General features: G+C 39.0%; 1 protein-coding gene and 1 pseudogene across 22 annotated transcripts in view; one reads left to right on the top strand and one right to left on the bottom strand.

Moving 5' to 3' along the window:
- Window positions 1–26,842, top strand: part of GRM7 (glutamate metabotropic receptor 7) — a 1,142,612-nt gene that overhangs the window by 389,413 nt on the left and 726,357 nt on the right. The gene's annotated exons all lie outside the window — the stretch shown is intronic.
- The window catches only part of LOC309606803 (translocon-associated protein subunit gamma pseudogene), a 163,252-nt pseudogene continuing 139,368 nt past the window's right edge, over window positions 2,959–26,842 (bottom strand). The window contains exons 2-3 of the transcript in view: window positions 19,463–19,543; window positions 2,959–17,688 (exon numbers count right to left, since the gene is read on the bottom strand). The product of the transcript in view is annotated as a translocon-associated protein subunit gamma pseudogene (transcript). The remainder of the gene's footprint in view (window positions 17,689–19,462; window positions 19,544–26,842) is intronic.

Below are 26,842 nucleotides of genomic sequence, written 5' to 3'. Positions count from 1 at the left end.
TATGTATATACCTTTCTTCTCTCCCCAGTCAGATTATAATTTCCTAGAGGGCAGGGACATTCCTTGCATCCATAGGTCTTCTAACTGCCTGATACATGGCAGAGCTTAGTACATGTTGGATGGTGGTGTGGCTGATAGGGAAGCTGAATGAGAACTAGCCCATTTTAAGTACGGCAAAGCATCAGGTGTCAGAACTCAGAACTAGGAATAAATAAGAGCTGTTTCCCCCCGCCCCAAAAAAAAAAGAATAGTACTATATATAACATTATTATTTAAGAAGAGGATGGCAGTCTGTTCCTGAAGGATTTGGCTATTGGAATTATGGAGGAAGACCATCTTGGGATTTGTGTGGTGACATTTCTTAAATGCATGGTATAGCATGGATTGCTTTCATCACACAGTAGGGAAATACTAATATCTATAATTTTATAATCCCGAACCTAGATTAATTTTAAAGCCATTAGTAAAGACTAATTCCATTTTGATATTTAGTACCCTGCTAGAGTATCTCTCACTACAGAAGTTTAAAATAAACATAAAAATAAATCCAGAAACAGATAAAACTAGCCTGTGCTGTGGAACACCATATTCCCAGGCAGTCAAGTCTGAGGTCCACAGTCAAAAAGGGTTTTAATCTATGAACTATGTCTACAATGGGTGTTGATGGGAGACAATGAGAAATTGATGCCTTTTTACCCTCTCTCTGTCCTGAGGTGGTTTCTAATTCAGGTTAGATCATTACACCATTATAGAGAAGCCCTGCTATGCTCATGTTTTTCTTAGACTTTGAACAAACTCAGAAACCATAAGATTTTTTTTTTTTTTTAACAAGGAGGGAAACCTGAGAGCTTTCTGTGGTATCTCTCTTGTACTCCTCGTGTTCTCCTATGTGGATGCCCTTCTCTATCTTATATCACTTCCCCAGTTCAAGAATCCTTCAAGAGTAACCTCAAAGCCCATCTCTTCTTTGCAAAGTTACTTATTCCATATTGCTTACATAGATCTCTCTTCTTCCAACCCCCTTGAAACACTGTTCATATCTTTCAGTTGAGTGTTGATTCACAGAATTTCTATCATATTATTTAAGTATTATTTAAGTAGCGCAGGGAGAGGCTAATCCTTGAAATCAGGACATGATTATATCTTAAATTATAATTTACAGCTCCGTGGCAGTGAACACAGTAGCTAAATAAATAAAAATTTAATTAAAATGGTATGCAATGAGGGCCCTACAAAAATACTGTTAACAATAACATCAAGTTTGCATAAAACTGAACACCTAAAAACAGCTAGATAACTATTTAACTTTCCATTTGTATGTATATATACAGCACAAGAATTTGCCCATTAGGATTTTATTTTCCATGGTAGGTCATTTCAGATGCTTTAAGTGACCCTACAGGCATCTTTTTAAGATTACTTTTGGACCCTGGTTTTTCATCTTGGGACTGCCACCATATACAATCCTAAAACGTTCCATAAAGGCTCAATCTTGCTTTTATTTCATGAGCCGTTTCCATTTAGTTAAAATTAAACTCTCAGCTACAGGAATATCTCCCAGGACTCAAAGCTTTCCCTTCTCGATTAAAGCGTCTAACCTACTAGCTTCCTGAGGGCAGTGAGCTCAGAGTGAAGCTGAATGACAGTGAAACCCCAAAGTGATGTGACATCGCTTCATTACAGAATGGGTGTTCCCTGAGGGCTGCATCTAACATATGCATAAAATCTCCCTCTCAATTTGCACTTCCAACACCATTCCTAAAATGTAAGCATTGTTCTTTGGTGTCTCATAGGTAGCATAAATTAAATGGGATAGTTTTTACATTGTATTCCACCTCCATGTAGATTTTTCTCTACTGGTTTCTACATGTGTCTCAAGTTAAAGCATTGTTTCCTAACTATCTCACTCCCTCTCCTGTTTACCCTCCTGTCCCTCACTTGCATACCAGAGCACAGTAAGCAGACACCTTTCCTAGTATCCACCATTGATCCATCCCCTATTGCCCTGTCCTCAGAGGACCTGATTTCATAGGAAAAGACGTTCATTCTCAGATGTTTACCAGCATGAGTGAGACTACCAATGCTTCATCCTTTCATTCACTGTGTTAGGTTTGTAAGAAACACATGGAACAAAAGGGGCTTAATCTCTTTTGGCGCCCAGCTGGAAATCCATAGGGAGAGAAGGAGCAAACAGGTTTGCTGCTAATTATCAAACAGGTTATTATGATGGGACATAGAACAGGGAATGAGAGCTCACCTGGTTGGAAGCAGGTGATCAGGGGTAACAGTTTGACTTTTTAATAACTTTATTGAGGTACAATTTACACACAATACATTGTTCATATTTAAAGTATACTAAATACTGTGAGTTTTAATATATGCGTAGACCCACAAACCCATCATCCCAATCAAAATACCAAATATGTTATAATTCCCAATGTTTTCTTGTGCAGCTTTGCAATTCTTTCTTCTCTCTATGCTTTACTCACTATATATTAGTTTACATTTTCTAGAATTTTATAAAAATGGCACCATGCTTTTTTTTTTCTTGGTCTGGGTTATTTTACTCAGCATAATGATTTTGAGATTCATTCATGTTGTTGAACATATCAATAGTTTACTCCATTTATTCACTTATTTATTTGTGGCTGAATAGTATTCCACTACAAGAATATACCACAATTTAACTTTGCACTTCCTGATGGGCATTTGGGTTGTTTCCAGTCTTGTCTTTTATAACTAAATCTGTTAGGAATATTTGTCTACAAGTCTTTGTGTGGATGATATACTTTCATTTCCTCTTGGTAAAAATTTAGAAGTGGCCTTGCTGGGACATGCTATCAGGACTTTTGACTGATGGAACAGCATTAGAGGTTGGAATACACACAGTAATGAATTTTTCTTTTTTCTTTTTTTTTTTTTTTTTTTAAGATTTTCAGAGAAATAGTTACTGGTTTTTTTTTTTTTTTTTTTTATTTATTTATTTATGGCTGTGCTGGGTCTTCGTTTCTGTGTGAGGGCTTTTCTCTAGTTGCGGCATGTGGGGGCCACTCTTCATCGCGGTGCGCGGGCCTCTCACTGTCGCGGCCTCTCTTGTTGCGGAGCACAGGCTCCAGACGCGCAGGCTCAGCAATTGTGGCTCACGGGCCCAGTTGCTCCGCGGCATGTAGGATCTTCCCAGACCAGGGCACGAACCCGTGTCCCCTGCATTGGCAGGCAGATTCTCAACCACTGCGCCACCAGGGAAGCCCAGTAATGAATCTTTGAAGGAGGAGAGTTGGGGCACCTTTTGGTCCCTTCCCAGTGGATAACTATATAGTTCAAAGGTACCTCAAATTTGCCAAGTTTTGAGTCTCAGTTCTCGACCTTCTTTTTCAAATGTGGTCCCTTGTCCAGTATTCCTTAGTTCAGTCAGTAAATTGTACCACCATGTGTGAAGTTGGGCAACACAGAAAGTTAGCCTTGACACCTACCTCTCTTTCACTCCCTTTATTTTATTGGTCTTCAAGTCCTACAGTTTCTCCCTCGTGAAAATCCCTACCATTTGTACTGCCCATGCTCTAGTGTGGGTCACCTCAGCCTTCCCCCCGGACCACTGGGCAGCATGCTCACTGCCCCCCATCCCTTGACTTGTACTCTCCATCCATTACCTGCGGTTAACATAAAATGACCTTTGAAACATGATATACTCAGCATAAGCCTGAGTATATCACTTCACAGATTAAACCTTTAAACAGCCCTTCATAATCCTTGGAAAAAAGCCCAAAATCTTTACCATGGTTTACACAGTCTGCATATCCATGTCCCTGCTTAATGTACATACTCAGTGTTACAACTCAGTATTATCCTCCGGTTCCATTTTATGTTTTGCCTACAGTGAGCTTCATTCAGGTCATCAACTATTCCAAGTTCTTTATTACCTCTGGACCTTTACACTCCCAGTATCCCTGCCTTTCTCTTCATTTATTTGTCTAACTCTTACTTAACCAAGTTAAATATCATCTCCCCTAGAAAACTCAGGTCTAGGTAAAATAACTTAAGCCTGATCCTCTGTACCAATCTTAAGATATTACAATGGTGAAGATTCTGGTCAGCCTCCCTAATTAAAAGTAGAGCCTAACTCATTACTTTTGCATTCCTAATACGTAGTACAGCAGCACATCTTGAACATATTTAGTGCTCTAATGCATTTGATCTTGAAATAAAAAGCTATGACAGTGACCTAGACTTTATATAACAGATGCCTGACAAATATTTGAAAAGTTGAGATGAATTAAATTCAAGAAATGTTTCTCAATAACCAACATGGAGGTCACCAATTTCATACACTGATATCCATGACTTTGCTTATGACAGAGTCCCTCTGGCTCTCATTCAAAATTAATTTTATACTTAGTCTACACAGTCCTAGTAAATTCAGGTATCAAGTTTGTTATACCAGAATATATTAGAAACTTAAAATCCAGTGGTTGAAGAGAAAAATTAATGCAGTTGTGTATAGGCACACACACTGCAGCAAAGAGTGAAGATACTGAAAAACATGGAACTGTAATTCAAAACCTCAGTAGTCTAGGGTCATTTTGTCAAGGGTCATATGATCTGATGCCATCATTTGGTTGGAGTGGAGGCAAATTTTGACGTTACTAATTAAGGTGCTGATCTGATGAGGCTACTGATAATCATAGTTACCCTTGATTGTGTTCTGTGTGACAGAAATGGAGCTAAGCTCTCTTTGCATTATCTCATTAAATTCTCATAATGACCCTATAAAATTGGTATTGATTTTATAGAAGAGAAAAGGAAAGTTGAGAGACGTTAAATATCTTGGCCTTGGTTACCTAGTTTTCAGATATGACTCTAGCCTGCTTAGTCTACTTGTCAGGAAAGGGTTAAATTATGTTCTTTTACCATATTTAAAGAAATGACAAATTGTAAAAGAAGTTCATTGAAAACAGATTTTTTTCTTTAAATTTTGGATTCTCCAGGGGGATGTTTGAGTTATCTAAAATAATAAGGTAGGAACATTTATTTCCCAATCATGCCAAATAAATGAAGTTTTCCTGTAAATGCTTTCCCATGATTACATTACACTTCATGATTATCTGTAAAATTATGAAAAGACTCTAGCAAACAGTGCTTCCTGAAAAGTGGCAACAGCATGATGCTAATACTAGACAATGTATTACCCTATACGGGCTCATTAAGGGGCCTGGTTTTCATCTTTAATTGCAAAGAACATATATCCCTGAAATGAGTTTGTAGTCATTTTAATAAGAAGTACCAGAAGTGTAAATAGAATCTATCACCAGATCCATTTAGAACCCGTTTATCTTTATGACTCTATGTGTTACGGATCATCAGCCCATGATCATACAGACCCCATCAACACTCATCTTCCTTATGGCAAGTGTAAAATGCAGTGTCTCTACTGGGAGATTCATTTTTTTCCCACACTTCTGAGTGATAGACTCCTATGTTCCTAACCATATTTTACCTCAACTAATTAATTCCAGCATTGCATTAGGTAAACCTCTACTCCCCAGCTCTGTCTTTTAAGGAGTGTTCACTACCAGGCAATGACTCAAGGACAGCCCGCCCCCAATCAGTTCCTCCTCTCTCCCCAACTTCTTCACATTGTCTGATTCCTGACCTCCACTCTTTTTGATACATTTTACTCTCTTGGATTTAATAAATCACCCCCCCCAAATTCTGTTGTCCAAGTCGATATAGACTTCCCCTTCCCTAGCCATGACCCCACCTCCACTTAGCATTTTGAAAGCCCACCAGTATGGTGTATAGCCAGTACTCCCCACCAGTGCAATCAGCATCTCTCCGTATCTCTGTTTTCACCACTTATCTTCCCCCAGAAGACCAGCAGGATTAATCTCATCATGCTTTTATTCCCATTTTACTCTGTAACTACCAAAAGTCCAAGCATTCAAGATACTTATGTACTAATTTTTATCCCCATAGCCTCTTACATCTCTTGATCTGATCTAATCTGCCGTCTCTTTCCAATCCCTCACTCCCCAAATAGTTTCTGTGTATCCTTTAGAATATATAGTCTGTCATTACCAAAATTCCCAATCTTCAGTATATTCCTTTAATGTTTCCTTTATCTTCTGGCCTGAATAAAAAACTGACTTCCCCTGATGACACAGCTTTCCTTACTGTCTCCTCAGAGAAGAACAACTCTCTGTTGTAGAGCTTAGAGACTAGACTGTCATTCTCTTTCTCCCCCAGTGCTGCTTCTAAGACATTTCTCCTAATTAAATAAACAAAAACAAAACAACAACAAAAAACCAAACCCTCAGCTTGTATGAAGTATGTGCCAACAAACTGTACTATCCTGGCTGTCATAATCATCTATTAAATCTCATTCATTTCTCATTTCCTGAATGTTTTTGCTTGCAGCCTCCTATTTTTCTGTCACTATTCTTGTCATTATTTTTGGAGATTTGAAAAGTCCCATAGCTCATCTGCCCCAGATCCCATTCTCTCAGTTCCTTGGCCTCTGAACATTTGGTTATCTTCTCTTCCACCAGACTTGAGCCATTCATTCTTTTGGATGTACCTGTCATCATGGGTAGGAGGACCATTTCTCAAATCTCAGTTGCTAGCATCCCATGTTCTCACAGCTCGCACCTGTCTTTCCATGTCACACAAATAACCCTAATAACCCCATTCATATCAATTCCTCCTTCCCCAGTTTAATTGCTACAACTCTCCTCATAATCACTCTCTTGCGCATACCTTTAACTCTTTTGCCCCTTTTCCATCTGTTCCACTTACCTGACAACCCCATTCCAACTCTCCACCTGTTAAACCCCTGTACCTAAACAGTAGAATATGGCTTGAGAAAAACGCACAAGTATTCGGACTGGTCTCACACTAGTGTCTCAGTGGACCTCCCCACTGACTGGAAATGTTACCTCTTACCCTCCATCAGTCACACCTTCTCTTCTCTACTTACATGTCCGTCCCATCCAGCCCATCCATCCTTCTTCTTCCTCCCCTTCTTCCTCCTCCAAAACCTGAGAAACATGAATATATTAAAACATCCTTCAATAGTCTATGAAGACAAAACTCTTAATGACTAGTAATGATGACATATACTTATTCTCATCCAGTTGACCCATTTAATGCAAGTGCAAAGAGGTTTAACCTGAAAAAGTTCCAGTAGCACAAGTAATTTGGCTAGATCCACACAACTGGTGGTGCCACGACCGGAATTCAAACCCAGAACTGCCTGGAATTCTTGCCCTTAACAACTGTGCCATCATGCAGCATGAATTACCTTCCCAAAGCAGTGAAGGAGGTAGTTTCAGGTTTCACTAAGAAAACTAACAACCTGATAGAATAAAGGGGAGAGGATTTCTTCTTTTTTTTTAAAAAAAAAAAAAAAAGAAAAAAAGCGAATACAGTAATCATTTTACTTTTTAAAATGTAAGCTGCTTATTTCTCTCCAGCTATTATCAGTCATGAAGTGATTGTGAGGACGTATACTTCAAGGTTAAGTGCAGGGGGAAAACTGCCTTCATCTCTAGAAAACTGCCAAAGGACCCATGTTCAGTTCCTTCCTCTGCAGTGTGTAATTGCAGCTTCTATAAATAAGATTAAAAAGTCTATTAAGACTTTGGGAGTCCTTATTTTCTTTGGGGGTGTTTTTCAGGTGGCCAGAGTTCTGCAAAGTGGCATAACTGCTGCTTCAGCATAAACATAAAATTCTGCAATTTTGCCACAAGAGAAGTAAATTATTTGCCAAAATAGGGCCATGTGGAAAACTCAGAAGTTGAAGGTTCTTAAGAACTTTTACTGACAGATATTTAGCTTTTTTGAGCTCAGCAACCCCAAGTACCTACTTTATAATTAAAAACAACATCTGTGTAATAGTGTTGCCAGAATCCAGATGTTACTGGATGGGTAGGAACACAAGAATGTATGGGTAGGCTACTGCACAAAAAATATATATCCCTGCTAATGATTTAAACCAACATAAACTGGAAAATAAAAGTGGTAGTCCTAAATTTCATCCACAGACATATTTTGGCGTTTCTAAAATCAGGGAATAGCTTACAATTGATGAGGACCATAGTTTAATAGGTAGAACTTTTTTCATTTCTTATGTAAGAGAATGGTTTGACTTACATGGATGGTATCCTAATTTTGATGAAATGAACACTAATATCAAGAGTACTCTCAGTATGAGTTAGAAAGCATACATTTTTTAAAAATTTCCATTGTGTACAGCAGATTTTGCCAAGCTGAAGTTCTGTTGGGGTTTTCTCTACTTCATAAACATTTGTTTTTGACACTTCAGTTCCTTCAAGCAACCACACCTTCATTTCATCACTTAATTTGAACAAGACCTTCAACAATTACTGCTTCCCTGTTGTCATCACTGACGTACCAGCCCTGCACCCACTTCCTTATGCAATGCTCAAATGAAACTGCTCTTCTCAAGGTCAGCAATAGCCTCTTAAACACCAAATTTTAAAACCTCTTGATAGCTTTTGACACTGCTAAGCGTCTCCTCCTCTTCAAACTTTCTCTTGCTTCGCATGGTGACTGGTCCTGCTTCTCCAAAATATCTGGTCCCTTCCTTGCTGACTACTACTAACACATAGCAAAGATGTGTCTTAAGGTTCAGTCTTCAATCCAAATCTGTACCTTTCTTTTAGTGAATAAAAGCTTCTCTTAAATACATATATATATATATATATATATATATATATATATATATATATATATATATATATACGGTTCAGTCTTCATCTCTCTGCTCGTCCTTCCAAAATCAACAAATTTCCCATCTTCATCTGTATTCTCTATGTTAGTAATCCTAAAAGATTTGTTTCTATCACTTCCCTCTCCTGAGTCCTGGTCTCTGTCTGATGGCTGTTTGCAAATTTTTTTTCTGCTTTTGCATCAGCTGAGAATCGAACTCATTATGGTTCTTTCACATAGGTTGCCTCTCCAGACTTCTTGGAATCTGGTGGCAACACCATCATCATTCTCCCTACCGCAATGTCAATTTTGATTCACTTTTTCCTCTTCTTTGATCTTATGTTGGATTATGCACTGGGTACCACAGATGCTTTCTCCCAAATGTCTGTTTTATCTGGCCTTCATTTTCTACTTTAATTGCCACCACCCTGGCCCAGATTTATGCTTCTGAACAATTCATCATCTAGGGGAATCTGAGTACCAGAGAAGCACCATGACACTTTCTACCCTGACCTTCACTAGCCAGTTTGGGTACTCCTTGAGGTCAGAGCCCAAGCTCCATGTTTGGCATACAGGAGTCACTCAGCACCATTTGTCTAACTGAACTGTGTCACGACAACTCATAAAGAGTAAGGATACCTGGGAGACGGGGAGAAAGCTGATGACATTGCTTTCAGATACCAAGAAGTCTGGAGGATGAGCTGGTGAGAAAGAACCACGATGAGTTTGGTTCCAGGTGCAGATGAAACCAAAAAGAAAACGAAGCAAAAACCGAATAAAAACATGTGCAAATGGTTATCAGACATCAGTCTTGAGTCAGAGAAGGACTGGACCCTAAACATGGCAAGAATTTCACCTCTTCTCTTGCTTTCTCAATCCTGCTAAAGCCACTTCTTTTTTGATTTCCTAGATGCCGAACATGATTGTCTAAAATCTCAGTGTCTTTTCTGTTTCAAGCCCTTTCAAGTTTTCAGACAACTTTAAAAAAGTTTTGAGACACATTTATGAAAAAACTCTCTAGTCATAGATGTGAGGTTTTAATGTCAGTCACAGGGTAGAGTTTTAATGTTACTTCAGCTGAACCTCATTTAATTTTCTCCTGATTTGTTGAGATACAATTGACATGTTAGAATTGTTATATTTAAGGTGTACAACGTGGTGTTTTGATGTACAGATAATTGTGAAATCACTAAAATCAAGCTAATTAATATATCTATTACTTCACATGGTTACCTTTTTATTTTTCTTTTTATGGTGAGAATACTTAAGATCTACTCTCAGCAGATTTCAAGTATACATTATATTAGCTATAGTCACCATGCAGTATATTATGGCTGTAGAACTTATTCATCTTATAACTAGAAGTTTGTGCCCTTCGACCAACATCTCCCCATTTCCCCCGTTTACCTCAGCCCTTGGTGATTATCATTCTGTTCTCTGTTTTTATGAGTTTGACTATTTTAAATTCCAAATATAAATGAGATCATGCAGTATTGGTCTTTCTGTGCCTGGCTTATTTCACGTAGCATAATGCCCTCCAGGTTCATCCATGTTGTTGCAAATGGCAGGGTTTCCTTCTTTTTTGAGGCTGAATAATATTCCATTATGTGTATGTATAGCACATTTTTTCAACCTCATTTAATTTATCTTAAAAATGGCGATGATAAAGCCTGCCATACCTCCTTTGTAAGGTTTCTGTAAAGATCTTCTCAGTTAATATATGTAAAAGACATTAATCTGGTTTCTGATTTTACTTTTTCTAATTTAGAACCTTTCCTATGAGAATTGTGAAGCAAGGAAAGTTTATTGTTCATTTTTTGTTTAGCCTCTTCTTCAAGACCCACATGAAAACACATGATGTTCACATATTTTCTTTAAATCAGCATCACCCCCAGTGAATGTAAACTTCATCCCTCCTCTCTCCTTCAAAATTATTTTCCATCTCCCTTTACCCTTGGCCTCATAAATACCCTAATTCAATTATGAACTATTATCTAGGTGGCATTGAGTGAAGTGAACTGATAAATTAATTCACATTGAATGTCATTGGATAACTACCAAAATGATCCTTCAAGAGATATATATCCATAAACATTTCTTTTTGTTTAAAGGCAATAATATGATAAATTTTATGCAATCTAAATGTCAATTGTGTTTCTAATTGTTGCTTAATATTCCATTATATGGAATTAATATCATTTTATAAAACTTAGTCCAAGAAAAGGGAACATTTCTAATTGTTGCATAGTATCCCATTGTATGAAGTTAATTGCATTTTATAAAACCCAAGAGTCCAAAAAGGGAAATTGGTTAACTGAATTCCTGTAATGGAATACCATTCAGTCATTAGAAATCATGATGTACATCTATATTGACTTGGAAAGATTTTGTGAATATTAATTTCATAAAAATATTATAAAATTCTTTCTATAATATGATCTTTGTGTTGTCTATGTATATGTACTTGTGTTTGTCTAAAAATGCATTTACATATAATTATTATTTACAGTGATCAAATTATTTTTAATATTATTTTTCTTTGGATTTTCAGATATTTCATGTAATAGTCAATTAAAGTCATAATATTAAAATTAAGTTAAATGCCATGTATTATTAGAAAGGGATGCTTTGCTAATGTGGGGAGGGACTTCATACATGACGACATGAGGGCAAAGGAAATATTTGGAGGGAGAGATGTTACCTATTTTAACATGTCCCAATGATTTATTTATTCATTCAGCTGATGTTTATTGAGCATCTACTGTATGCTAGGAACTGGGGAGATGAATGAGTAAACAAACTCTGTTTCTACTTTTGTGCACTTCATTGTTTAATGAAGGAGACCAGTATAAATCAAATTACTATACACATGTACAAGCACAAACAGTAAGAGCTATAAAGGAAATGTAAGTGAGCTTCTATTTCTAGCTCTGAAACATGAGGGTGGAATGTGTGTGTTTAAAGAAGTCTTCATTGGGCTTCCCTGGTGGTGCAGTGGATAAGAATCTGCCTGCCAACGCAGGGGATGCAGGTTCGATTCCCGGTCCGGGAATATCCCACATGTCGCGGAGCAACTAAGTCCGTGCGCCACAGCTACTGACCCTGCGCTCTAGAGCCTGCAAACCACAACTACTGAGCCTGTGTGCCACAGCTACTGAAGCCCGCATGCCTAGAGCCTGTGCTCCGCAACAAGAAAAGCCACCGCAATGCGAAGCCTGCGCACCGCAACAAAGAGTAGCCCCCGCTCGCCGCAACTAGAGAAAGCCTGCACACAGCAACGAAGACCCAATACAGCCAAAAATAAATAAATGAAATAAAAATAAATGAATAAAGAAGGCTTCATTGACAAAGTGGGATTTTGGCTGAAATCAGAGGCTTACAGGTAGGTGTCGCCCGGTGGAGAGAGAGCTGAAGAAAGGTCCCGACAGTGGGAACCCAATGTCTAAGACCCCGGGTGGGAGGGCGCGTGCCACTTGCCACTTGAGAGGAGCTGATTGAAAGCTAGTGTGACTGAAGCACGGAGAGGACAGTAGGAAGCTACTTGAGCACAGTTCTGGTTCTCTTTGACGTGATGACTTTGGCTTACAGGCAGCACCTTCTCGCTTTTCATTTTATCCGCAGCACCTTTCACTTCCACCTCCGATTTGCACCTGACAGCTCAGGTGGGCGCTAGAAGAAGATCCCTTTTAAACTTAAAATCTTAGGCTGCCCTTCGTCCTCCTCAACCCAATTTCTGCCTGTGAACAACCACTTTTTGGTGCTTTCTGGAGAGAATAAGTGAGCACTGTTGTGCTTGCATCAGTGGAAGGCTCTGCTCATAACAGACAGGCTGGGGAAGGAAGCTGAGCAACTTTTCAGCGTTTCCACTAACAGGTCACACTCGAGTTGATAAACACTCTCCACACTGAAAAGAAAGACTCTTGATGATCTGTGTCAACAAACCCTATCATTTGCACCAAGACGATCTGAAAGATTTTCAAACCTGGGAGGAGAATTATTTTGACTGAATGTCTTAGAGGGAATACTGATATCATTGGTGGTTGTATTAAGTGCCCTTTAGGTTTTCCCCCAGCCCAGGTGCTTGTGATGGTGATAAGAATTTACTGTGATTCCACCAGTACTAGCCAGATTAAGGGAATTGTTTGTGCTTCTAGAATTTATGTATTTCCATTGCATCATTTACTCTCCTTCTGTATCAGACCACATAATTAGAGTAGGCAGGAGGTGAAAGAGTTGTGACAATATAATCCTCCTTCATAACTGGCTATTCTCCTTTGCAGGTCAAAATAGAATAACCTTAAATAGGAGAAGATGTAAGGATGCAAGGTTGGACTAGTAACACAGAGACCTTCTAAGCTGGGGAATTTTCTGGGGGCTCCAGCTATAAATGGAAGATGCTGTATTTTTGCAGTTTGCATTTCTTGCAATGAATACGTATTCTAAGAGGGCAGAGCCAGATTTTACCAACTGGTGAACTTTCCAGAGATTGCTCATTAGATTGGATTCAGTCAAGAGTTTGTACACCTGAAACTAATACAACATTGTAAATCAGCCATGCTTGAATTTAAAAACTAGTTAAAAATGAGTTTGTACAACCATTTCCCTATCTTGCTATCCTCACTCTGCAAAGACACCTTTAAAAATTGAAACCCCTTTTAAACTTCAATATATGTGATAAATCCTTGTATCTGTTAGAAAGTTCCAAACTTTGTCAAAGAGGAAGGTGACATTTTAAAAGTCTGATATGGAAACAGTGGCAGTAGCTGATCAGTGAAAATAGAGTTTCTGTAATTGCTCATAAACAAAATATATGGAGCCCAGATGTTGCAGCCACAGCAAGAGTTTTAGCGTGACGATCTGGGGTGTCAGTGTTGGCTTTGCTGTTTATAACTTAGGTGATCTTTGGCAGTGAAGCTTAACCTCTTTCAACTTCAGGTGTCTCACCCATAAGGAAGAATGATAATAAGAGCTTGCAAAATTATAATGAAAATTAGAATTGATTAAATAATATCAGGTAAGTGAGTGTGTTGTAGCACAGTGACTGGGGGATTTTACTGGCTTTCACCCAATGCTAGTAATCTCCATAGGCATTGTTTATATGCTAAACCATAATAAGCTCTCCTTGATTTCCTGTAATTAGATGACTCTATCATTAGGTACATATGTCTTCTCACTTTTTTACAGAAATTGAAATGAATTTATGTAACTATACATTATAACTTGTCATTTTTTGGGTCTTCCTGAAGGAGGGATACTGTTTTGGGGGGCGGGGGTGGTATTTTAGCAACGTAATCAGTTAGAATGGACACTGTTTGATACTGATGTAGAACAAATGTGAAAGAAGAACTCCTGTGTCCTATGTAGAATGTGTGATGTCAGCGCACTACCTCGATGGCCAGTGTGGGGTCCAGGGAGACATACAGTGGTTCTCCATCCTGGCTGTGCCTCAGAATCCCCTGTCAGTGTCCCACCCCAGGTGCTTGAATCAGTGTCTGAATAGGGAAGTGGGAGGGTAAGAAGATCTGAGCATCAATATTTGTTAAGAAACAAACAACCTCATGTCAGTCAAGTTGATAATTTGATAGCTATTTGAGTTGGGGCCATCTTTTTGTCCTCTCTGAGACTTTGTTTCCTGGGGCTACCATAACAAAGCCCTGCAAACTGTGTAGATTAGAATAATAGAAATGTATTGTCTCATGTTCTGGAGGCCAGAAATCTAAAATCAAGGTGCTGGCAAGCAGGACCATACTCCCTCTGAAGGGCCCAGAGAAGAGTCTATTTCACGCTACTCTCCCAGCTTCTGGTAGCCGTAGGTATTCCTTGGCTTTCAGATGGCCATCGTCTTCTCCCTGTGTCTCTTCAGTCATCTTCCTTCTGTACATGTCTGTCTCTGTGTCCAAATTTCCTCATTTTGTAAGGATACCAGTCATAGTGGATGAGGACCCACCCTAGTGACCTCTTTTCATCTTATTTCCTTTTTAAAGACCCTATTTCCAAATATAGTCACATTCTGAGGTATAGGGGGTTAGGACTCATCATTTTGGTGAGGACACAATTCAACCCATAACACTTAGTGTATGTATTTGGAACATGCAGATAATAACCATACCTCTTTCACCATCTTGTTAACAGAATGAAATGGGATCATTAGAATGCTTGCCACAATGTCTAGCTAAAAATAAGCAATTCTAATATTAGCTACATTGTCAGGATCATTTATTGTGATATTTTGTTCCCATTATTATTTACTTTGTCCTCTTCTCTGTTTAAAGAAATAGCCAAGACTTTTGGGTTTCTTTGGCTCAGTGGAGGTTTTTATTGCAGGGTCAAGAGGTAGAGCCTGACTGAAGAGTTTTTCTCCCGTCTTTTGAGTCATCGTGAAAAGTGTCCCAGAGCGGGAAGCCTAATCCTACTGCACATGCTACACATTCACCAGGAAATGATTACTGTTAGATGAGAGATGGGCCCAGGCTGTCAATTTTCTTTTTTAAGTAAATAAATAAATTTATTTATTTATTTATTTATTATTTTTGGCTGCGTTGGGTCTTCGTTGCTGTGCACAGGCTTCCTCTAGTTGCGGCGAGCAGAGGCTACTGTTTGTTGCGGTGCACGGGCTTCTCATTGTGGTGGCTTCTCGTTGCAAAGCACGGGCTCTAGGTGCACGGGCTTCAGGAGTTGTGGCACGTGGGCTTCGGTAGTTGTGGCTCGTGGGCTCTAGAGCGCAGGCTCAGTAGTTGTGGTGTATGAGCTTAGTTGCTCCACAGCATGTGGAATCTTCCCAGACCAGGGCTCGAACCCGTGTCCCCTTCATTGGCAGACGGATTCTTAACCACTGCGCCACCAGGGAAGCCGATCGATTTTCGTGAGTACACCAAAAAATCCAATTTGTATGTGAAAGCTACCAGAAATTAAATATTGGCAACTACTTCCATCTATGCTCAACTCCATTGTCAGTGTTGTCATGTTGGTAGCCTGAAATTGACCGTGGTGGGAGTACTTACACCACTGAAATCAGCAAATACTAAAGACCAGATTTTTTTTGGTTTCGGTTTCTCGTGACCCTATAATTAAAAGTTTAAAGCATATCCCTTTTGTTGTGGTTGTTCTTGTTTTTTTTAATTTCTGAAACTTATAGTTTTAAAAGTTGGCCTTATCAGGGCAGGATAGGTAGTATGTCATAACAATGTCATAAGAATTGGATATTCCTGCCTAAATGAAGTAGGTCATTTTATATATAGGTATGGCCCCTTGGCAGTTTGGAGAAATATTTGTACACATAATCTCTTTTCACCTTCAGAATCTCCATGGGAGGTAGTCACCATTATCTCCATTGTATAAATGAAGACAGTAACTGCTTAGAGAGGTTGATTAAACTTCCTGAGGTCACACAGTTAGTGAATTCATGACCATAGACTTGAACCCAAAACTTCTAACTCTACCCACTGTGGCTCATGCCTCATTTAGGGCATTTTAAAGAGCAATGGGGATATCATAGATTGTAAGACCTGTTTTTCTGACCTAGTGCAGTAAGTCATGCATGAATTAATGAATGAGTTGGAGAAAAGCAAATTCATCAGTTCTTGAGAGTTCTATGTAACAACACCATGGTTTCCCCCTGACCATTTCTTTTGTTGGAAAGTTGACAATCCCAACCCATACTGAGCTCTTCAGAGCTAGAAGAGAGTGATAATCGGTTGGGAGCATGGTCGGTCCCCGTCCTCAAATTTTGCACATGGTTTTTTCCTAGAGCACCAGGGAGTTACCAGGAAGAGCAAATACTGGCTCTGACTGGAATTGTCAGCTCTCGTTTTCTCAATGCCACCTTCAGGTGTTGTAAAGCAGAAATGCAGGTATCCCTTCCTAATAAGTGGGAGCACTTTCCTCCTGTATGATGTATGAGGAAGCACAGTGGACACCCCCCAAATTCTTCCCACACTGAGAAGAGAACTAGGCTGTAAGATACTTCTTTTTGTAAAATGACAATTCTAGATATATCCAAAAGAGAAATTTCCTCTCTTCTATCTGGTCCCTAGCCAGCAATGAGCCAGGGCAACTTCCAGCCTCGGAAAGCCCGCCTCCCCCTCTGAAACCAGCTCCAAGACTTTCCCTTCTGATCTACAGGTTGGAACTAATATCTAAATGACTGTGGTATCATTAGGGGCTGTTAATCTGTCAAACGAGAGTTAGCCAGGCCTCCCAGCTAAATCACAGGATTCAAAGTTTTTATTTTGTCTACAACGGTAATTGCTTGAGTTTAAACAAATACACATCAAAAACAACAATAAAACACTTTGTTAATTTGTCCTAATCAATAGGCATATTTTATTTTTTTTCCCTTTCAATTCATTTAATTTCAACAATCTGTCAAAAAAAAAAAAAAAAAGAGCCAATAAACAAATATTGAATTACATTTTGTTGGGTTTTTCAAACCCTCAAACTCCAGACTTATAAAAACAGCTTGTGTGTCTTCCACCCTGACCACCCTGCTACTTTTCCATATACCACAGGCCACCCATAGGCACAAAGCCAGGGCGGTGGGGGGAAGCTGACGTGCTCTACTTGGAGCCAGTAGACAGGAGGGCGATGAGGCCCGAGGAAGCACTTAAGGACAAAATGTAGTTCACTGTGGGGGTTGAAGTTCTTCAGTATAAAGAAGGAAGCAACAGTGACCAAGACCAGAAATAGGGTGTTATTATAGAAGATGGAAAATGTTGTAGCTTCATAATCAGCAGCTTCATTCTTCTTCCACAAGATTCTTTCATCTTTTTCCTTCCGAGACATCTTTCTATTATCAGCTTCAGAAAGTTTTCGAGTCACTTCTTTGGAAACAGCATCCTCCCTCTTCTGTGCTACTTTGTGCTTGAGAACAAATTTCACATTTTTGTATGCAAAGGCTACCAAATAAGTGCTTACTAGGGTCATCACACTATACAGAACAGGAGATTGAATAAGATCCGTATGCTATATTCACCAATATAGCCCAGCAGCCATATATTAGAGAAAGGGTAATTGGAGAAATGCCCTAAGGGCCTCAAGCCTTCCTCATTTCCCTCTGTAAGCCTGAAAGGGACCCCCATCACCTGAGTAATGGGGGTGAGAAAAGCATCTCTGGTTTTTCTTCATAAACCCCTTTCAACCGTCTCTGAGTTTGTGCTAATGAGCTGGCTCTGGGAGAATGGGGCAATAGGCATATTTTAAAAACGTTGGGTTAAAACCATAGGCATCAACAAAAGAAAAGTAAAAATGTGGATATTTTAACTTCTTTGTTATTTTGAAACAATTACAAATTTATAAAAGTTTACAGGAAGAACTTTTCTTATGGAACCATTTGAAAGTGAGTTTGCCTCCTAATGTGCATGAGCCCTGAATATTTTTAGTGTACATCTCACAAGCATGAACATTTCTCCTACAAAACCTCAGTACAACCATCAAAATTAAGATATTGGCATTTGCTACATTACTACTCTTTAATCCTCAGGCCCGACTGAAGTTTCACTGTTTATTCCAAAGGTGTCTCTTATAGGGGAAAAAAAAAAATCTAGTTCAGGATTAAGCATTGCAAAATGTTTAACTTCAGTACACTTTAGACAGATGAATACTGGCTTGCGTATATGTTTGCATTTACGTATATTTAGTTCCATATTCTGCTTTTTTTTGCTATGTATTCTAATTCTTCCATTCATTCACTTAATGGAGACAGAAGGTGAGTTAAGAAACCCCTTAAAGCAATGAAGGTAAAAGTCACATTGAATAAAATAAGAGCAGCAACACCTACATAATTTTCTAAAGAGTTCATCACAGACATTTTACTAATATTGGAAGTAAAACCTAGAAATATGATTTTTGAAGGACAGTTTTTATTGCATTTCTTTAGTGTAAAAATAATAGCAAGTAATGTTTATTGAACATTGTACCAAGCTTTTTACAGTGCATTATCTCATTTAATCCTCACACAACCTAACAAGTAGGTATTATTGTCTCTATTTTATAGTTGAGATATCTGAATATATCTGTCATTATTTCCAGCTAAATTTGTAAAAGATTTTTAGTATCAGCATAAACTTCTGAGAAATATGTGGGTTGTATTAAGTGGTATTTTCTCACCTCATGCATGTCAGCACATGCAGTACCATTCCCTTTTTTTTTTTTTTTTAAGAAATTCACGTTCTTTTATTTATTTATTTATTTATTTATGACTGTGTTGAGTCTTCGTTTCTGTGCGAGGGCTTTCTCTAGTTGCAGCAAGTGGGGACCACTCTTCATCGCGGTGCGCGGGCCTCTCACCATCGCGGCCTCTCTTGTTGCGGAGCACAGGCTCCAGACGCGCAGGCTCAGTAATTGTGGCTCACGGGCCCAGTTGCTCCGTGGCACGTGGGATCTTCCCAGACCAGGGCTCGAACCCGTGTCCCCTGCATTGGCAGGCAGATTCTCAACCACTGCGGCACCGGGGAAGCCCTACCATTCCCTTTTGAAGTGTGTTTGGCATCCCAGGGCAGGAAGGCACTCAATTATTAAAATACTCCTGTGACTTCTCTCTGAATTAGATTTTTAATGTGCAGCCTCTTCCTCAAACTTCTGCAGTCCTGGAGTTTTTCACAGTGAGAGAGAGAGTTCTGATTTTCCTTGTCCCTAAGTCTCTGAAAGAAGGCAGAAGAAGGTGAGGAAGCAAAAACAATGTCCTTCTTGCAGAGTGGGCCAGAAATGTATGCTAAGCATATCTGCTGAGGTCCTTCACCTGCACATCCAGTGCCGTCCCTAGGGTGCCAAGGGTCTCATCTGTTGGCGTGTGCTGGTTTGGATTTTCAGGAGGTGGATGCTGAGATGAAGATAGTGCAAAAGGTCTGTTATAGAGGAACCTGTGAGAGTAAGAGAGAGGAGGCAGGCATGGGCACGCGGAGCCACTGGACTGCGGCTTAGAGCTGAGAAAGTCTCTGTCAGGCCCGTGAGCAGCCCTGGAACAAAGGCAGTTGTTTAGAAGCATCTTAGGCCCAGCAGAAATGGCTAGGTCCTTGTACCACCCCCTTGTGCAGTCATTGGTGCCCAAAATAGCTTGAACCCAGCTCGAAAGCTGAGGGGGATCCTAATGAAGCCAACAACAAGGCTGTTAGCAAATCGTACTCCTTGCAGTTGGACAGCAAGTCACTTCTTGAGGGGGCATCTCAGTAGCAAGTCTCGGTGTCTGCAGCAGGGCAGTATATTTATGGAGCATTTTAGGGGGAGCTGGAACTGGAAGTAGAGCCAGAGGATGATTTTGCCAGTTATTGGTTTCTGCCAGTTTCCCTGGCGCTCGGAGCCTTACTTTCCTCCTCTGTAAAGCGGAGCATAACATACATCAACCATAAAGAGGGGTGGCAAGACAAAAATGAGGTTATGCAGATACTATAGTGATACATACAAATGCTTTGCGTTTTTACTGCGGTGGTTGTATTACTTTTATTATAATTTTTTCAAATAGCACTCATTCAAAAAATGAATAACTCTTAATTGTGCACCTGCTGTGTACCGTGCTCCTTTTTAGCACTGAGATTATAGAAGTGAAATAATCAGGCAAAATCCCTGCTCACAAGGAGCTTGCATGCCAGTGGGAAAAAATAGACAATAAAAAATAATACACACAAAATATATCAGGTGGCGATAAGTGCTTAAAAGCAAATAAAGCAAGATACAGGAGGACGAATGAGGCTTTCATATTACATATGGTGATCAAGACAGATTTCAGTGATCTGATGATATTTGAGCTAGATAGGAAGAAAGTGAAAGTGAGTCATCAGACTGTTTGGGAAAGGAACTGCTAGGCAGAGAGAATAGCAGGTGCAAGGGCCCTGCAGTGGGAATGTCCCTAGAATGTTCTAGGAATGACAAGGCATCAGATGTGGTTGAAGTGAGTGAGCAAAGGAAGTGTAAAAGGAGGTGAAGTCAAAGAGGTAAATCCTATGGAGATTTAGCAACCATCCTAAAGGCTGGTGTTGATTGACGAGAGGGGAAGCTGTTGTAGGAATTTGATCAGATTTGGGCAGGAGCCAATAGGCTGATGTGTTTACAACAAGACTATATGCGGGGGATTGCAGGGAGAGCAGTTACATGACTCCTACAGTAAGATGTTAGATGATAGTCAACTCAGACCAATGCGCAAACTTTAACTTTGAAGTGAAGTGATTGGATTCTTGACATGTGTTTAATATAAAAGTCAACAGAGTTTACTGATGGAGAGGATGTGAACCATGAATGTAAAAGAGGAGCAAGGGTGACTCCATAAAGTTTTAACCGTGAACAACAAGCAAGACAGCCATTTGCAAAGGTAGGAAAATGATATGACTAGCATGTTTGCAGGGTGGGTGGTGGAATTGAAGTTAGCATCTGCAGAAAGATCAGGAGCTCAGTGTGGGACAACATTTCAGATGTTTTATTTTGTAGTCATTCTACTGGAGATGTTGAATAGGCAATTGAGTGAAAGCATTCTGGAGATTAAAAATGAGGATATCAGTTTGTTAGCTGCCAGCCTAAAGATGGCATTTGACGCCTGGAGAATGCATTTGTTGAGATTATCAAGAGGTGAGTGCGGGTTGAAGATAGAAGATGTCCAAGCACTGAGCCCTGGACACCACCTTTTTAACAGTCTGGTCTGTTGGATGAGGGGGAACCAGTGAAGGTTACTGAAAAGCATCTTCTGTGAAGCAGGAAGAGAACAAAGAGAAAGCAGTGTCTTGGAAACCAAGTAAAAGAGTTATTTCAAGGATGAGAAAGTGACCAACTATGTTAAGAGCTGTAGCCCCATCAAGTAAGGGGGAGAGGGGCGTCAGATGTATCACAGTGAAGTATTTTGTGACCATGACAAGAGCTTTTTGGAGGAGTGGAAGATAGGAGTGGAAGCCTGATTGAACTGCACTTTTTTAGAAAAGAAGAGGCGATAAATTGGGAATTGCATAGAGAAGTTATTCAAGGAGTTTTGCTGGAAAGGGGAGGGGATGATGTCATGGCAGAAGGAGAGGTGGGATAGATTGTGCTTTGGGGACACATTGGGAAATACTAGAGTGTGCTTGTATATTGATGTGTTTGATCCAGGAGAGGCAGGTAATTAGGATGCAGGAGAAAATGGAGACAGTTTTAGTAGAGGAGTTTTGAACAAGCAAGGGGGACAGGATATAACGCACAAAGAGGGGTTGGCATTAGGGGCAAAGACAGTACATCTGCTGAAACACATAGTTTAAGGGTATAAATGCATGTAGGTGAGTAGCTGCAATGGGGTAATGCATGGAGAATCTCTTGATTTCTTCTGTTTCTCAGTAAAAAATTGTGAGCAGAAAATGAAGTGGTAGAAAATGTACTTGTGGTTTGAGAAGAAAAGAGAAATGGTCAAAGTCAGGTCTACCAGAAGATTTCAAATCTTTGTGTGAAAGATCTCAAGGAAACACCTCCGACTGTAGTTCGTTTTTGAAAGAGAAGTCTAGTAAGAGATTTTCAAGAAAACTGTTGTGAATTTCAACTTGATTTCCAATTTTCTCATTTTCTAGCTGTGTAAGATTTGGAAAATCATTTCACCTCTTTAGGCCTCCATTTCCTTGTCGGTTATGTCTAGGAATTAGACAAAATCAGGGCTTTCACATTTCTTTGACCACAGCTCTCCATAGGACATTTTATATCATGACCCACTAAAGACACATGCTGATGTACACATACATGTACTTGCAAAACCAAAATTTAAAAAGCAGTGTTTATCCTTCCTATAAGGGATGTTGTCTCATATTTTCTATTCTACATTAATATATTTGTTTTAAAGTATCTTAGCTTAGTTTTTGGATTACTTGTTTGTTTTTAAGGCTGGATAATCTGGCTATAAAATAGGTTTCACAGTCCACTAATGAGCCATGATCCACAGTTTTGTTTTGTTTTGTTTATTTTTGCCTGTGTTGGGTCTTCCTTGCTGTGTGCAGGCTTTCTCTAGTTGTGGAGAGAGGGGGCTACTCTTCGTTGCGATGCGTGGGCTTATTGTCATGGCTTCTCTTGCTGAGGAGCATGGGCTCTAGGTGCGTGGGCTTCAGTAGTTGTGGCACACGGGCTTACTTGCTCCGTGACATGTGGGATCTTCCTGGGCCAGAGCTTGAACCCATGTCCCCTGCATTGACAGGCGGATTCTTAACCACTGCGCTACCAGGGAAGCTCATGATCTACAGTTTTAAAAGACATTCCCTTATGTGTATCCCCATCTCTACTTATGAGTTTTTATGAACTTTTAGAGAGAACATCAGGGATAAAGTGATCTTGACCACAGCAAGCATATTAAGCATGTGGTTCTGTGAGAGATTACATATTCCACTTTATAAAGACACAGGAATGAGACATAATTACTAAATCTGGTTGAAACAGTCTCAGGTCTCAACAAGGCTTCTTTTGTTTACCATCCAGCTTCTAGGATTTCAGAATTAATGCTCTGTAGGGCCACATGTTTAAATGAAGTATATTTTGCTATCCTCAACGTCAAACGTGTCATTTATTTGTTTGTTTGAGTTGTAATGAACAAGAAGCTTTGGGAAGGAAAAGCAAATAAAATTCTTACCTGAGTAATCAGTATTAATGGTTAATTCAATTATACTAAATACTGTTGGAGGTTACAAACCCTTAGAGAATATGATGAAAACTATCTTCTTTCCAGAGAAACACACATGCACAAAATGTTGTATACAATTTCGGGAGAAAGGTAGTATTTATGTATTTTTTGAAGCTCATCACAAATCAGTTTTCTGAGTTCAGGTTAGGAACTCATGGTTAAATAATCTTTATGATCCTTTCTGGTTGTGTTCTCCTAAGATAAGACAAATGTCACTCTTGTATCCCTACCAGTATATGGCACCAATCACTTCTTTGTCTTCCCAACAAATCCTTATACTGAAAGAAAAAATTGAGTGGCAAGTCTTCTTGTCTGTTTCACACTTGGGAACCTTGGATCTGCAGCTCTCCCTTGGTGAGGTCCAAATATTTGGGCCAACTTGTGATTTTAAAAGAGAGCAATTCTCCTTATGTAAGGACTACTATTGTTTAACTATAAGGATAATAAGTGATATACATCTCGCATGTGTATGTGACTAAATGATTTAAATACCGTGTGGTAAGCAAGCACTCGCCCCAGTATAGGTGTAATGGTGTGTTCAATATTCTCTTAGCCACTTGTTCACAAATTCCTATTAGAGAGACAGGTTAGGAAAACTTACTAGGTTCTGAGTGAGTTTGCCTCCTGGAAAAAGAAAAAAGAAATTGCTTATTACCCCAGAAAAGAAACGAGAGAACATGTAGAGAAAAAATTTGAAGCTGGAGAGGTAGAAAAAGGCTATAGATCGGAGGAGATGACCCCTCTTCATGACACATCCAATGTAAGCTGGTGAAATTATTGAAGTTACAAAACGCTATCTTAGGAAGGGATTTTTCCCTGATGCAAAGTCGTGAATGAGCTAAACTTTAGCTTGCCTTGGGGCAGAACTAAGTTAGAGGGAATGGATACAGAGGTGAAAACAGGAGTCTTGGCAAGAATTTGTGGAGGTCATGGAATGGAATTCAGCTAAAGTTTCACCAAAACTCTGAAGGATGTTAGGACCCAACTGACTTCTGGATTCCATATTTTTGATATTTAAATTATAAATGTGTGATTCATTTATAATTCAGATGTGTTCTTTTAAGGGAAAATATTTTGGCTTTAAGACTCTAATGTAGGTATATGCACAGTCTAAATTTAGGCATATTATGTAATTCACCACAATTTTTGGGCTTTTTTTCTGCTGTGGGTGTTTTTCTCCAGCACCTTCTCTGTTGAAGGTGAACAAGGGCCTTAGAAGAAGACAATGGAATCTCCCCATCCCTGCCCAGAATTATTTAAATGAGGCTCCAGAAGTCCTTGGTTCTTTTTATAAATAACTGTCTATTTCTAGAGGCTGGTGTTGGTCCATCTTGGGTGTAAAAATTGCACTGCAGGGTAATTACTCAGTGCACTATCGTTCTCCTTAATGGAGGGAAGTCGTCTCCCTCACACATGATTCTCTGGTCACTTGATCACCCTCAAATTGATAGCTTCTGATTCTGGATTTTCTAGCCTGCAGGAGAGGACTGTGTGTTTTATATTGAAATTATATTTTGATCTGTCAGGATACATGGTACAAGGAAGTCAGTGGGGAGAATATAGAACGTAGCATGTAAAAACCAATTATAAGACACAATTTTGTCTATAATTTCACTTTTTTTTCTTTCACCACTACAAAGGAAATCTATTCATTTATTTTTTAAGCAGCTTTATTGAAGTATAATTGGCATACAGTAAACTACACAGATTTAAACTGAAAGTTTTGATAATGTTGACATACATATACACCTGTAAAAACATCACAACAACAAAGATAATGAACATATCTATCACCTACCCCCCCCCAATTTCCTCATGCTCCTTTATAATCCCACCTTCTGCCCCTTTCTCCTCCCACCCCAGGAAACCATTGATCTCCCTTCTGCCATTTCACATTAGTTTGCAATTCCTAGAAATTTATATAAATGAAGCATACAGTACATACCCCTTTTTCTGGCTCCTTTTACTCAACAAAATTAAAAGTGTTTGTGTGGACATGTGTTTTCTTTCAGTTAAATACATACCTAGGAATGAATGAATAGGTCACATGGTAGGTCTATGCCTAACTTTCTAAGAAACTGACAAACTGGGTTCCAAAGTGGTTGTACCATCTTGCCCAGACTTGGTATGGTCATAGTTTTCTTTTAATTTTACCTTTTAAATTATGGTACCATGTAACTGACTTTGGTGTATAGTTCTTTGAATTTAACACATGTATAGATCCGTGGAAACAGCACCACAGTCAGGATACAAAACAGCTACATTTACCCTCCAGAAAAACCCTCCCTCATGCCATCCCTTTATAGTCAGATTCTCCTCCAACTGCTCACCTCCAGCAACCACTGATCTGTCTGCATCACTATAAAAAATTTTGTCCTTTTGAGAATGTCATATCAGTGGAAGCATACAGTATGAAACTGGCATTTTTCACTCAGCATAATGCCTTTGAGATTAATCCAAGTTGTTGTGTGCATTTCTAGCTTACTCTTTTATTGCTGAGTAGTATTCCATTTAAGGATATAACAGTTTGTTTATTCGTTCACCCGTAAAGAGCATTTGGGTTGTTTCCAGTTTGGGGATGTTACACATAAAGCTATTAGGAACATTCATATACAGGATTTTGTATGAATATGCTTTTTCATTTTCCTAGTGTAAATACTTAAATGGAATTGTTTACTTTGGCTTTTGAAAAAAAATTGGTGGGCAGAGTTATTCTTTAATTATTTGTAATCATCAAATCCTCTCTACTTTTCCTTTAGAAATTCTTTTATTGATTCTTATCTTTGCACTCAATATGCAAAACTGAAGAGTTGCAAAGGCAATAGGCTAGAAAATGTAGGCACAAACTCAAACCACTAAAAAGTGACACATGTCTCTGACTATCCAAGAATATTCGGGAAGAAAACTTGCCAAGTTAATTAATAAATAAAAATGGAAAAATGATAAACTGTGAGTAGTTCATTTTCAGGATAATACTTTCAGAAAAATTAGATCTGGCATTTCTATGCTGGGGGTAGAGCAGGAACTGACATAAACCCACTTAGGAAAACTTCTAGGGTTTCTGTGGTTAGGAATCTTTATGGATTGTGTAGAAAGAAGGGTTTACTCTCCTTAATGGTTTCAGAAAGTTGATTGGCCAAGAGTAATAAAGGGACACATCAATGACCCTGTGTGAATTAGGTGTTTACTGAGGGCCTCATTGTTTAGTGTAATTCTCGTACATAAAATGAGCTCAAGGTTTATTCCAAAAAACAAAGTTTCATGTTTTGACAGAGCGTTACAAACCAGTAAATTATTGTGGAATATTTCTGTTTTCTGGTTTGACATTGAAAAATGCACTTCATCTACAAGTTAAGCATCGTGGAAGAAGCCACTTTTACAGAATTCTTGTTTGTAGATTTAAATGTGTTAAACTTTTTCTACAATTCTACTCTCAAATGACTTTTTTTTTTAGTTTCCAGTTTTCTGAGTGCCAAAAAAGGATAGATTTTACTAAAAAGACTATCTCAT

Source organism: Balaenoptera borealis (assembly GCF_965194805.1).
Source record: "Balaenoptera borealis genome assembly, chromosome: 12".
NCBI lineage: Eukaryota > Metazoa > Chordata > Mammalia > Artiodactyla > Balaenopteridae > Balaenoptera > Balaenoptera borealis.
Note: the sequence above shows the minus strand (reverse complement) of the source record. Positions and strands in the feature narration are given on the sequence as shown.